The sequence below is a fragment of the Micrasema longulum genome, unplaced genomic scaffold (genome assembly GCF_059751315.1).
Source record: "Micrasema longulum isolate JH-2025_06_02 unplaced genomic scaffold, ASM5975131v1 h1tg001642l, whole genome shotgun sequence".
Lineage (NCBI taxonomy): Eukaryota > Metazoa > Arthropoda > Insecta > Trichoptera > Brachycentridae > Micrasema > Micrasema longulum.
In genome coordinates this window covers 442,120-457,269 of record NW_028278821.1, presented here as the reverse complement: position 1 = coordinate 457,269, position 15,150 = coordinate 442,120, and the positions used below count along the sequence as shown (strand labels likewise).

The 15,150-nt window shown below is 32.0% G+C and overlaps 1 protein-coding gene across 7 annotated transcripts in view; it reads left to right on the top strand.

Annotated features, from left to right (window-relative positions):
- The window catches only part of Prosap (SH3 and multiple ankyrin repeat domains prosap), a 270,868-nt gene that overhangs the window by 74,653 nt on the left and 181,065 nt on the right, over positions 1 to 15,150 (top strand). The gene's annotated exons all lie outside the window — the stretch shown is intronic.

Below are 15,150 nucleotides of genomic sequence, written 5' to 3'. Positions count from 1 at the left end.
TGACATGTATATCTAAAAGCATTTGTATATTTTTTCATTCCATAATATCTTTCTTGTTTTATTGATTACTTAATAAATTTATATGTAGCCTCATTAACAATCTATAAATAATGTATGTCAGACAAGAGAGATATTAAATCCTAACTAGTTTCAGCTGTGCAGTTCGCTAATGAATTGCTCGCTTTTTTATTGGAATTGAATTTCTGATACCCAATGCGCTTAATAAGCTAATGAATTCGCACATTAACATTCTACCTGCGTCTAAACACCACAGAAACTCATGAAATGTTACGTCTTGAGAACTTTAGCGCGTGCTATAGAATGCGCAGTAGGATGTCAGACTATTTGTCAATACAGAATTAATTAATAATAAATAAACCACTAGAACTTCAGTACAGTTTATAGATAAAAAAAAATATTGTATGCATTAATGGAAAAATTTATGTTTACTGTAGGTTTTAATTAGTATGATTTTTAATAACCGATACTTTCGGACTCCTACTAAATTGAAAACGCAGAAAACGTAGAAAACACTTTGTTAAAATTTACACATTCAAACTAATTTATAAAATATTTTATTGTCATACGAATATATTATATTTAAGCAACAAGTTTTAAAAAAATAAAACCCTTTAACTCGTATATCAATGATTTATTTGCGATTTTTTTAATGAGTATTGAATGTTTATTAAAATTACATATTTTAGATAATCCATTTTATTATCAAAATTCCTAAATGTTTTGCAAACATTTTGCCAAATGAAACTATATTTTTAATAAGATAGGTAATCGGGTTAGCGTAACACATGCACATACATTTTTTTAGCCTTAAGTGAGTATGATAATATATGCATTTTTCCAACTCTCCAATAAAATTTTGCACTCCACAAAATATTTATTTATTTTATTCATTTGTGTAATAAATAATATTGTAATAATGGTATTGTACTCCGGGGTCCCGATTACAATGGGGATTAAGGAAAGTGATGTATTTAATTTTCTTTGATGTAAAATATAATTTTCTGTACGAAATGTGTATTTGTACGAAAATCGAAAGTGTATTCGTCATTGACCTGTAATTAAATACATTTATTTTGTTTGAAATTCAAATATTCGGTTTTTCATACTGAAAATTATATTTCGCTTTAATTGAAGATCAATTCTAATCGGGGCTCAGATGTTAATAAAACCTATTTTGGGATGATAAGTAAAAATATTAAAATCTCGACAAAAATATACACAGTTAAACTCTAGCTACCCGGATTAATGAGTGCTAGACGTTTTCCGCACATGCATGAATCCTGATAGTTGGATTAATGATTAAATTAAGGCAAAGGTTTGAAAGAAAACGCAACGTTTACTCTGAGATCATTTTTTTATTGCTTTTGAAATAATACAGTGAATCGGAATCACATTAAAAACTTACTTAAACAAAGTTTATTATTTTCCTGTATGACTGGAATTTTGATAAACGGTGTTCTACTGTAATTTCATATAAAAAGAACACATGAAAATAAATTAAAAATGTAAGAGATTAGCTAAATAACACGGAGATACTAATAATGTCTTAATTTACTTGCCTTAAATTTTTTGTTGATTATTCATTTATTTGACAAAATCTTTTTAATTTATTTGACGTATAGGTTATGATGTTTTATTACATGCAGACTAGAGCTCGCTAGCGACATCTTATTACATCACAAACATTAATATTATTACAAACGATGAAAGTTAAGTAGCTGTACTATGTGGTGAAAGGAGTAGTCGGTATTTCCGAATACAATCACGATTTAAATGGAAAAAAAGTAATTAAAAATCGTTTCGTCGAGCTTTACCAAAGCCATTGATCAAAATACCCATTACTGTAAGAATAAAAGAGTTTGACAATGATCAATGGAGCTTCATGGAAACATTAGAATCGATTAATATTTCTTGCCTTAGATTTAAATATTACTTCGTCAATAATTAGACCCTTAATCACTTAGACAATTTGGCAGATGACAGTTACGTTGTCTAATTGTTAGAATAAATTGACATTTAAGAATGTATTTGTCAAAATAATTGCGTATTATGTGTTGAAAAACAGCACTTGATAATGCTGTAAAAGAAGCCTAGGCGCAGATTATTATGAACGATTTTCACGATTAATTGATTAAGTCATTTCGAATTTTGCATGCACAAATCTTATACACAAAATTGTACTAAACATAGAGGACGGGTTATAGGTTAACCCTATATCGGACGTCTAGAACAAAGTGGTACATACATATACCACCAGAAATGAGAGATCTATATTTTTTTATGAACAAGTCTTATGTCACAAGGGTATCGTAATAACGTACATCGGTAGATCAGTCTACCACACGATTTTCATATGCAATATGTTTGTTATCTTAAGATTATTTTAAAAAAAGAACTTATTATATTAGGTTTGGAAGACGTAAATCAAAACAAATAATGGGTCCTATAAAGGGTTAACAGTAAACCCAGTGGTGTAGTCCTAAATAAAAAAGTACCGGAATGCACCGCCACCACTTTGGGGGGAGAGGGGGGGACATATGTTTAGACTTTTGCCAGTTATCGGCAATAAATACGTTTGTTGTTATTTATAATTGTTGGAAGAGACTTAATTAAATATATTTTTGAAAAGTAATATTTGTTCCTGACTAGAGCCGGAGCACCGCTCCGCTCAGATAAAAAGCGGCGGAGCGCCGCCCCGGTGCGCTCCAGCCCGACTACACCACTGAGTAAACCACATGACCGACAAATGAGACTTTAAAATATAAAAACTTAAACCTACCCAAAATACTTACTTCAAACACGTTTATCTTATTCAATGATGTGACTATTATTTTGATTAATTTGTTGGCTTAAAAAGGAAACGAAGGTAGAATAACAATATATTTGAACATCTTCAATTACTTGTATACGTAAGTGACCTCAGCCGTAGAATTATTTTTACGTAGTTTTATAATTCTAAGTAAATTACATTTTATAAAGATTTTTCTTAAAACAGGTTACCTAATCCTTAGACAGATAAACAAACAAACAGTCACGTCGTTTTACCTTAGGGCTGGTCAGAGAGGATAGAATGCCACACCACTCTGTCTTTTTACTCATCTTTTCGTGCACACACGCCGATCATTCAGACTTTAACGTGTCCATCGTTAAGTGTCTGTTTGATTTGATCATGCTATGTTTTTTCTCGGTCGTCCCGGCTTTCTGCTTCCATCAACATTTGCATCGTTAGTGTTTATCTACGATCTTTCTCTATATAAACCAACGCAGCATCTCTTTCTTAATTCAACAGGTCTCTGCATTGCATACTGCACAAATCCCGACATTAAAACAAATTATTTATATATATATATATATATATCAAGCAGCACCATTGAGGTATATAACTAAAGTAAACATAAGCGTTCGAAATATGTTCCTTCAGCCTGCGGCCAATTGGTCTATGTTTGATAGAACGGACTTTAGTCGGACTTTTCTCCTCGAAATTACTAAAATGCCTATATGTACGCTAAGATACTGCACAAATCGATCTGGAAAAGCGAAGGTATAACCGTTCACCGGCAAGTAATGTACTTATCTCAATCAATACTTGTTTAAAATAGCTATTTTATTGTCGAAAAACGTCTTATTAATAATGATATAATAACTTATATTTACATAAAAGTTATTAATTTTAAAATACTTGGTACACTTCCACTTATTTATTTGAACAATTAGCGCTTTCACCCTTTAAAGGGCATCTTCAGACTGGTGAATATTATACAGTGTAAGGATAATTTATATAAAACTAAATATTACATTAAGTGTTACTATTCGTTAATATGTTACGATTCGTGAGTTATCTCCTGTCTCCGTCCTGCTCAGTTAGTTTAGCGTAAAGCAAAACTTAAGATAAACACAGATAACGCGTATGCGGAAGGGAGCGACATACTAAATAGAACTTACGCTATACTGATGTAAGCAGTCCGTGCTTTTTACTGTACTACTTGTTTTGCTTGTCAAAGTCCTGTCCTTTGGGGACGACTTTTTAGATTGGATTTGTATGGAGTGTAATCTCTTTATATTATAACTCGATGAGCAGCACACTCCTGATAAGATTGAAGAAAGTGCATGGTGAATGAAGAAACATTGTTACTAAAATGCACTGAATCTAGTTAAGTTAGCTCTCAGTGTAAATACGTAACTTACAGTAGCGAATACACGTTCGTAACAGATTACCAGGGACTTGGTTCATTATAAAAGAACCTACCTGCATGGTCTTACTATGTTATTGTTCCGGATCGCTATGTTCACCCACTTTCACGCACTATCTAAAGAGGCCACTCTTTGCTTTCATTACGGGTATAATAGTTTCTAGATGACTTTTCTATTAGAAATACTTTTGTGATTTGTAACAAAGTAAAACCGGGGTGACAATACTCCTTTTCCATTGAAAAATCATGTCCGTTAATGAACTCGCTTATAAAATTTACCGTTTTAATGATTATTCATTTATTTCAACAATGTTTTAAATATGTCCAAATGCTTGCAGTCTGGTTGGATTTCCTCCCTAGGGAGTTATTCATATTTAAATTTATTTCAACAGAGAGGGAAAACATTTTGAGAAGGGAATATGGAAGTCTAGACATTAATTTGGACATAATCAAACATTGTTGAATTAATTACCTGGTAAAAGAAAAGAAGTACATAAAAGAAGTACAACAATTGGAAAATTGTTTTCAGGCGTTGCCTAGTAGGTGATTTGGTTCAGCCAGATGAATCTCACCCACGTAATAAAGGTTTCAGCTCTTTTACTTCACAAAAGTCAACAGATGGAAGAGTTGAGGAAATGTGGATGTTCAAACATGAGCAGAGTGGTGAATGTTACACAGTAAAGTGGCCACTTAAACCAGCCAATGACAGGTCATAAGCCCTGTAAATGCCTAGACTTCCATATTCCCTTCTCAAAAATATTTTCTCTCTCTGTTGAAATAAATTTAAATATCTATTTATATTTTCCTCTGACAAACTATAATTAATAATAAAAATAATGTGACCTCACTGGGGTTACCCGTGCCGAGGACACTTAACAATATACTTTTTTGAAATGTTTTTACATTTGAGAATAAACAAAGAAGACTTAATAAACAGATATAATTAACAAAATATTCAGACTGTTTTAAAAGCTAGGTTTATATGTACATCTATATTATTTATATTACAAAACGCACAATGAAAATAACATAAACCTAACATAAGCTATACACTTGTGAAGCAGTTGATTCAATATTGGTTTGGGCGAATGAGAAAATCCATTTTACCTCTACCTAGCTCCACTGTCCATTTTTTTTACTGCCTTTTTAAACATTTCTTCGTTACTAATTGTTTTAATAGATAGTGGAAGTAGGTTTTAGATTTTAATTGAATAATACTCAAAATCCTTTTGTCCGAAAGTGGTGTTAGTTTGTATTTGTTTAAGTTGTCTTTGTGTTGAGAATCTAGTGATTATATTATTTGTATGTGATGTCTTGTAGGGGTCATGTCTTTCATTTGAATAAGAGTAGTTTTTGAATTTGTAAGTGAGTATTGTTTTAGCGTATAATTGTTTTGGTGTCATAAGTTGTGATTTGTGGAATATTTCTTCAGTAGCTGTCTGTATCGGGAATCTTGAGTATTATTTAAATTATGGATTTTTGTGCAACAAATACACTATTCAAAACTGTGTCACTCGCACCACCCCAACCGATTATACCGTACTCCAAAATTAATTGGCACAATGCAAAATAAATCTTAAAAAGTCTCTGTACATTAATTATATTTCTAATTGTTTTGAATATATACGTTAGTCTTTTGAGTTAATTAGTAATATTTTCAATCTGCTGTTTCAAATTCATATCAATAATAACTCCCAAGTATTTGACATTCTCTGTCGTATCCAATATTGGATATAAATCACCACTATTCCCTTTCCGCACCTAATGATGCATAGTGCACTGCAATGGTACACCAATCGCAGTGTAGCTGGATCATTTTTGTTACGTGAAGGTAAGATGATCAGTCTTACGCTGCAGGTACCAGTCCAGAGACTATGAAATATTATGTTGTATAAACACCTTTTTAAATAAATATTTCATGTCAACCATGTCAGGAATCGAACCCGAGACCTCTTGCATGGTAGGCAAACGCGCTGACCACTGCACCACGAGGCCGATTATAAATAGATAGATAGATAAATATTTAAGTTATTAGACTTGTTGTTTTTTGAAAAAAATATAAATAACCAATTATTTGCGTTACCGTTACAATATATTCAAGAATCAGTCATTTAAAATTTATAAGCGAGTGTATTTAAGGCAAAAAATATATTCGTAGTCGTAAACTTTAAAATTGAAAAAAAATGTTTTTCTCTAAAACTATTAATGTATGAATACAGTCATAAATTATTGTATTTTAGGTAATAAAATGGCAAACGAGGATAAGATGTGTATGATCTTTAAATGCTTAGATGAAAAATATGGCACTGTATAAATTATTTATCAATTCAATGAACTCGAATTTTTTATTAATATATTCAGTAAAATTATCTCGAAAAATGTTTATTTCACTCCAATATCAATGCCTGAGTACAGAAAAGTTAACAGTTATCTTCAAGGGCCTTTATAATAAAATCGCATTTTCTGTATGAATTTATTTTCACAGTAATCCATATTATAATTGAGTACCTCAATCTTAAATTGAATGATTTTATGACTTAACAATGTCTCGAGTACGTCCAAATGTTTGTAGACAGGCTGGGTTTAATCCCTAGGGAGTTATTTAGATCGAAATTTGTTGCAACCGAGAAGGAAAACATTTTTGAGAAGGGAATATGGCAGTCTAGGCATTCACAAGGCTTCTTCTCAAAAATGTTTTCCCTCTCTGTTGCAACAAATTTAGATCTAAATAACTAACTGGCAAAAGAAGCATAAAAATTGGAAAATTCTTTTCAGGCACTGCCTAATAGGTGAATTGGTTCAGCTGGATAATTCTCATCAACATGATAAAGGTTTCAACTCTTTAACTTCGCAAAAGTTAACAGATGATAGAGTTGAGGAATGATTAAACATGGTCAGAATGGTGAATGTTACACAGTGTGTAAAGTGGCCACTTATACCAGCCAATGAGGAACTTCAGCTCTACGGGAAATGGGATACAAAAAATGCTTTCTTGCGCGGAGTAAAAATTAGAGCATTAAATTGTAGAGCAAAGTTTCTTGAAAATGTACGGAAAAAATAATAAAAAGTATTTTGATAAAAACGCACTACTTTGAATGACGTCACTGGTTCATGTGAGTCAACCTATGATCTGAGAGCTATGGAAGATTTCCGGTCTGTCTGTTCTGGACCAATGGGAAGAACTGAATGAGAATATGCGGAAACGAACCTCTGACGTTACACGCGGAGTTATTTCAGAAATACAAAACTTTAAAAATCGTATCGCTGATAATACGATAAATAAAAATTGAAAAAAAAAATTTTAGGCTTAGTTTATTATTCCATTGATAATTTAAAAAATTAAAACACCACTGAACTTCCTCATTACAGGTCATAAGCCCTGTGAATGCCCAGATTTTCGTATTCCCTTCTCAATTTTTTTCCCCCTCTGTTGCAACAAATTTCGATTTGAATTTTATGACTTATCAAGTTGTATAATGAATCATATTTAGGTCTTATTATTACGCATAAGCATACGCGTTATGCAAACGAAAAAAGTATAAAAATCAAGCTTTAGAAAGAAATAAACGATTAGGTACATGAAGCGTTATGAAAAACCTTAAATATACGTATTATTTCATTCTCATCTTTATAGGCGCCGTGAAATTTAAATAAGCCTTTCCCAGCTTTGTCGTCTGTCGGTAACACGTTATCAAAGAGAACCATTACACAATGCACACATAACACTATCTCCATAACGAATGAACTAAATCCCTTTCTTGTTCTCTTTAAATTCTCCATACGAATCTTGACAACTAGAAGGAAATCTGTTATAGTGTATTACTTCATTTTCAATTTGTTTTATTGCTTAATTTATTTTTATATATGTTTTCTTCATATAAGATTACATGTTTTATGTAATACGCGACAAACACTATCATAATACAATAACTGGTTTATTTATTCATGTGCACACACTTGACTTTTTATTTGTTTAGACCCTTGACTCATGCACGGAATGTTGCGGGTTCGATCCCGGTGAGAACACACAAATTAAATGTGATTTTTCTCAAGTTAGGGTTTTCTGTGCTGTAATTCACCACTGTAATTGGGCCTCCTAGCGTGTTGTGGTGCAAAAAAATACAACGCAAAATACTTAATCAACCAACTCACTTATGTATCAACAGATTAAGTAGGATAAATAATTGTTTGTATTATGGTTAATTTATACATCGTCAATTTTGTGAGAAATACCCCTAAGGGCACTGTACAACAAATATCCCAACACGTCTTGCAGAATCAGAAATAGACGATCGGGATACTAGTTCATTGTTTTAAATTAAGAAGTTCAGCCCTACGGGAAATAGGATGTAAAAAATGTATTCTTACGAGCGGTAAAAAATATAACATTAAATTGTACTACGAAGTTTCTTGAAAATGTATGAAAAAATAATTTAAAAGATTTTAATAAAAACGAACGACGTCACTGATTCTTCCAATCAACCAATGATAAGAGAGTCGTGATAGATATCTGATTTACGGTTAGTCAACTGACCAATCAGCAGAACTCGGCTAGAGAAAGGGGAAGACAATTTGAGACGTCACATGCGGAGTAATAAAAAAAAAAAACTATATAAAATCATAGCGCTGATAACACGGTACATAAAGTTTTTCAATACTAATTAGTTTAATACCTAGTCTTTAAAAAAAAATTACTAAATTCCCTCGTTGTAATAGATTTAATAACATATAGTAGCTAGAATACCGGATTCCCTTTCCCACCTTATGGTGCATAGGGTATTGCTTTGGCACACCAACCGCAGCGTTTCTTAATCATTTTTAACGTGAAGGTTAGATGATCAGTCATGCGCTCCAGGTGCCAGTCTAGCGACTACAAAATATTATAGTTTAAAAATACCTTTTTGAATAAGCATTTCATTTCAACCATGTTGCGAATCGAACGCGAGACCTCTTGCCTGGTAGGCAAACGCGCAAATTGTTTTAACCACTTATTATTTATTTCATTACAGACTGATTTTTGAGTTACTACGTGTTCCTTTATCAAGGCATAATTTAGAAATGGTTTTAATTGTTTAATGAGTAATCACAAAGTAAGTGCTTCAAATATTATAAATATGTTGCGTATGTTTTTCCATTTATTTTATTAATTGAATTGTTATTTTAAAATTGTCTGATATAAGAATCAAGTCGATTAATTTGCATGAAGAATAGCAAGGCAGACATGTTTTTTTTATTATTTGTTTAAAATATACGTTGTTTCTTTTTTGACTTTTTTAGCACGATGGTCGAAAATGCCAAACATTAATGGTATTTTAGACCGAGAGCTTCAGGCAAGTTTCCATATATTTATGTTACGTGGGAGACCATTCAAGGTAGTTCTGTTATTTTACAATATATTAAAAAACAAGTAGTGAAAGGTGAGAATCAAATACTGTAACTAGTGATTTGATACTTTGATTTCAGTCTTCTAATTTTTTATATTTTTATTGGAATATAAATAAATTTATACTCAAATCAGTGTTGTTTAATATTTATTGATACCCAGCGGAGATGGGTCCGTTTAGACCCAGTTCATAGTCCATTGATCGACGACACACGTGTTAAATAATTCACCTGAAATTATAGTGCGATGACCGATGAAGCTTGTCATCGTTTTCTATAGAATCCAAAACAACATATTATGCAGCTCTAACAGTATTGCACATAAAGACGAGATCGTCGTCCTGCAGTACATTAACATCGTCCCTACCACGGAGAAATGAACAACAAAGAAACGTGGCCTATAAAGAAATCACAGGGCGCAGTCAACGCCCAGTTCAGTTCAGCATCAGTCAGCTCAACAAGTCCAGCTCAGCCAGCCCTAAGACTCAACGCGGTCATTTACTTCCAGCATGTAGTTCAAGTGCAGTTTCTTCAACCCACCATCGCCGCTACACTCTCGCTACACAAATGACAGTGAAGGAATACAGTGTTAGTTCCAAATTGAGACCGCGGCAATACGTCATAAATTGACCGTAGAAAATAGTAGGTGAACGCGCCAACCACTACACAACTAGGCGGATTTATCTCCACTCGATTTTCTTGTTCAAGATTTTTATCTGAAAGCAGCCATCGAGTTAAAAATATTTGTCCAGGGGTCTATGAAATATTTAGGAATATAGTATTTGTTTTTTTTATTTTTTACCTAATTGGCTTTTGACCTTGTCGTCAGTTTACTGAAATAAAATTAGGATGATAAATAATTCATGAGCATGCTAGCTATGAAAAAAAACATTTTAAATTTATCGCTTATGCCTATGTTCTGGTTTAATGGTTAAGGGCACCTTGTAAGAAGCGTGTTTCCCGTTGGGTCTCGAACCCAAGTCTCCGTGCCTCACGACCCGCCACTGGGCCGCGAATGGTCCACAGACCGCGCCACGACTCGAACTTGACTAAATTGAAAAAGCCCTGGAATAATAATATTTATTTAAACAGTGGTATTAAAACCGCAACTTGCGACCCATTAAATAAACACAAAATATGATTTATAATTTTTTTTTTGTACATTCGCAATCTTTTCAATTCTTTTTATCAGCTCATTTGTCTCCACTGCTGGATATTGTCATCTTCCATATTTCTGTTTTCTGGGCTATCTTTCCTTCCATGTTTCCACACATGTCCCACAAGTTTAACGATGCAATCAGTGGTCAGTATGTTATGCCACACAAAAAAGACATAATCAAAATATTTTATATGTATCTATATCTATCGCCAACTTGACCCTAGTGATTAAAGAATAATTCAGTAGTAGAACTCCGTTTATCTGAACTCCAGCCACCCGGATTACCGAATATCTTCATCGTTATCAGGAAATAAAAAAAAATAAAAAAAGTTATTTATGTTTCTTCGTCAATGCAATTTTTAACATGTTTAAGTAAGTTTTAATTATGATTCCAATTCGTTGTATTATTTCAATTACAACGAATTGAAATTAACCCTAAAAATGACAGTTTTGAGATAAATATATCATTCGAAGCATAAAATTACGTTCTTTAAGAAGCAACCCTCATCAAAATAACTTAGTTGGAAAAAAGTTGCGTAAATCCGAATTATTAGTTTTGTCTTACTATGTGACTTTATATTATTATACAGGTGACTGGAACTGAACCCGCCATAGCAAATTCGCACATAGAAAAGGTCATTTGCTAATTATTGGATCTGACTTTCCCTAGCCAAAGTTTTATAATTTGGGAGATATGTCAATTTTTATACTTTATTGAGATTTTTCCAAAGTTTGACCTTTAAGCATTAAGAACTTTAAGTTTTTTCATTATTACAGTTTTTTTTATATTCTTTGTTGGTAGTCATAAACATTTGTGATTTAAATACGTCGGAACTTCCCTCAAACTAGGGTTAAAAAATAAAATATTAAAAAAAAAAAAGCTTTTTAAAAAAAGTTAACGATCAAATTCAACCTGAAATTGAAAAAAAATTACGGTGTTTCAATATTTTATTCACTTTTTTTGTTTGTCACTTTTTTTTTTAAAGCGTAATATCTTATTTTTTAACCCTAGTTTAAGGGAAAATTTCGACGTATTTTAATCACAAATGTTTTTGATTAACAACAAATAATTAAAATAATTCTCAAATAACGAAAAAATAAGGTTATTAATGCTTGAAAGTCAAACTTTGGAAAAATCTCAATAAAGTTTAAAAATTTACATATCTCCCAAACTATAAAACTTTAGCTAGGGAAATGCTCCTCTATATGCGAATTTGCTGTGGCGGGTTCAGTTCCAGTCATCCTGTATTTATAAACATTTTTTATGTTAAAAAATATTTCTTCAAATAAAAATTAATTTTAAACCGCGACAACATAATTCTTTCTAATGTTTCCTTCCTCTTTTATATCTTGCATTGTCCAGATTATAAACAACCAAAAGTCACCTAACCAAATTTAAGCCACTTTGCCTCATAAGAACCTTCCAGATATTGTTTAATGAATCAGAAGGAAAAAAGATTCCCATAGAATAAATCATTTTGTGTACGTTTAACCTCCAAAACACAAAAATCAGATTTCCTTGGTCCAAACTTTGAAATTGCGATTTCTCAAAATGATGTATTTAGGGTTAGTGACTTTTGCCTGAACGCAGACGACATTTTGTCGCGTCACGACCCCTGGTTTCTCACCTCTGCTTCGTGTATTCCAAGAACAAACTCCTCTATGTTGACTATCACGATCTTACAAAATAAAGGATTCGACCCCCGTAAGGTGAATAGCAAATCGATTACGAGTCCTTGTGGCTGTGACGATTATCATGTAATGTTGCCGTTTGAAAAAAACATGATTTCGTGCTTTTTTTTTTATTTACTGTTTTTTAATTCAGCGGTCCCAAGTCCCAACTAGATGGACTCAAGTCTTCTATTGGCTTATTTCACGCGTTTTGTGTAAACCCACAAGTCACAGTAAAATTAGGGTGGTATGACATTTATTATATTATTTTATATTTATTCAAAATTTATTCAACGTACCATATATATTCAGCGGTTAATCTCAGGTAAAAATCCTGCAAAAGGAAATCGAGTGGAAATTAGCCGTCCTCATGGTGTTCTGGTTATAGCGTTTTTCTTCCATTAAAATATACTATATTTCAGTGCGAATGGTGATTTTATTTACAGGTAAGCTATAAAAAAATTTCATATACTTGTACCTACATAGAAGGTACATAATATAAAGTAAGTAATATACAGTATAAATTGATATTTTTCTGTGTGATACAACAACTCTCATCCATGAAATTAATTCAAACAATGTAACTTCGTGATAAATTATATTATATAGATATATTATCCATCACTTTAATATATAATTCATTAAAAAATAAATAAAAAATACCACTATGAATTCAGTCGATATTAGGTATTCAATTGAAATGTCGACTGGCCGCATTGTTATATTAATTACTAGTGCTAAAAACGGCCGCGTGGAGTGCTATATGTCCTGCAATATGACGCATAAAAGTAATTACGGTCTTATGTCAAAAGTACCATCTCAAAGAAAAATAGTCCTTAAGAAACAATGTTTGAAATACAGTTTTCCAAATCAAGAATCTTCAAATAATTTGTGTAATCTGCAAGTTTAATCTAGGGGAAAAAACCCGCACTGGGGTTAATACATTCAAAATATAGTATACTTATTCGTATGAAAAAATAAGCTGGAATAGTCGGCTAGTTTCTTGGCTCACCGCAGGCGCTAGGCGCGCTTTATTTAAATTTATATTTATATCAGGATAAAAATACAAACGGTGGATATGATTAAAAATAAATGGTAATTTTTTATTTGTTTTTCTGTTAATAAAGTTACAATAAAACATTATTATGGTTAGTCAAATATAATGGTAAGATGTGCATAATCGCTTCTATACACGGTTCGCCGCTGCTATGTTTATACTTTTATGAAGTTACGCCGTTAACCCTTTTCTTGGCAATGTATCCTAAATAATTCTCATAATGATCTCATTTTTTCTTATGAACTAAAACACGAGTAAAACAGCGTTCAGCTAAAACCGCTTAACTATATTTTTTACTCTGAACTGCGTTATCAGAATTCGTAAAAAACTTAAATTGAAACAAAAAATATGTTTTAATAAACACAAATCTTTTGCAAAAAGACTACCTGGTTTTTTCCATCTCCGACAGATCAAATCCGTGCGGAGAAATATTCCTATAGATGCAACTAAAGCTCTTGTAAATGCTTATGTCGTTTCGCGTCTAGATTACTGTAATGGAATATACGCAAATCTCCCAAAATATCAAACTAATAAACTTCAATCTGTTTTCAATGCAGAAGCAAGGCTTATTACTGAAGTAAAATAATATTCTCTCTTACAACATCTTCGAGGTTTGCACTGGTTAAAAAGCCCAGAGAGAATAAAATACAAGCTGTGCTGGACAGTATTTAAATCCCTTCATAAAATGGCTCCAAAATACCTATCAGACCTTTGTATTAGGGAAAATACACGTCAAAGAAAATCTACTCTTAGGTCAGCATTTGATTCGGGAAGAGGAACACTTGTCGAAATCCGGCGCTCCCCAAACACTAGATTTGGAGATCGTGCTTTTGCCGCCGCCGGCCCCTCTGCCTGGAACCAATTGCCTTCAAACTTACGAATCATCGACAGTCCCAGTCAGTTCAGATCCCAACTAAAATCCCACTTCTTTAGACTCTCATACCCTCAATTTTAAATCTGGAAATATAATATATCACTTAAGTTTAGATACTCAATTGTAAAGCGCCCTTGAGGTGATTTTTTACAAAAATGGCGCTATGTAAATCAGCCAAATATTATTATTAATATTAATGAAAATATATTTTATTTCTCACATTTTCACCTAATTACATGAACATAATTAAATAATTGTGTTAATTGAGCTAATATTTTTTATTCCCACGTTATGTTAGTATCGCCAATCAAATGATTTTTTAAGAAATGATAGCAAATTGCCCCTTATTTATAAGAGAAAAGAAACAAAAGAATAGCTTAAAATAATAGAAAATAATTTTCACATGTGTTTCTTAACTTTATATCTTCTCTTAATTGTATATCTACTTGAAAAGATCCATAATTTATTTAATACAAATGATTTTTTAATTATTTTTAAAGTATTTTTTTCTTTATATTTATATTACAATTTACTGTGTTTTAAAAGCCCTTTGTCCGTATATATCTAGGAGCTAATGCTAGAAGTGCTAAATAAAAAAAAACGAAACAATTATTCAGGTAAAATTGTTTTTTTCTGCAGCGATCGTTCGTATAACCAACAATTTCATACATATGAGACAAGGGATAAAAAATATATAAGATTACCAATGAGGAGAAAAACAGAATCTCATAACTTATTGTACAAGGGATTGAAGCTGTACAATGAGTTACCCGAAGGAATAAAGGAGATAGAAATG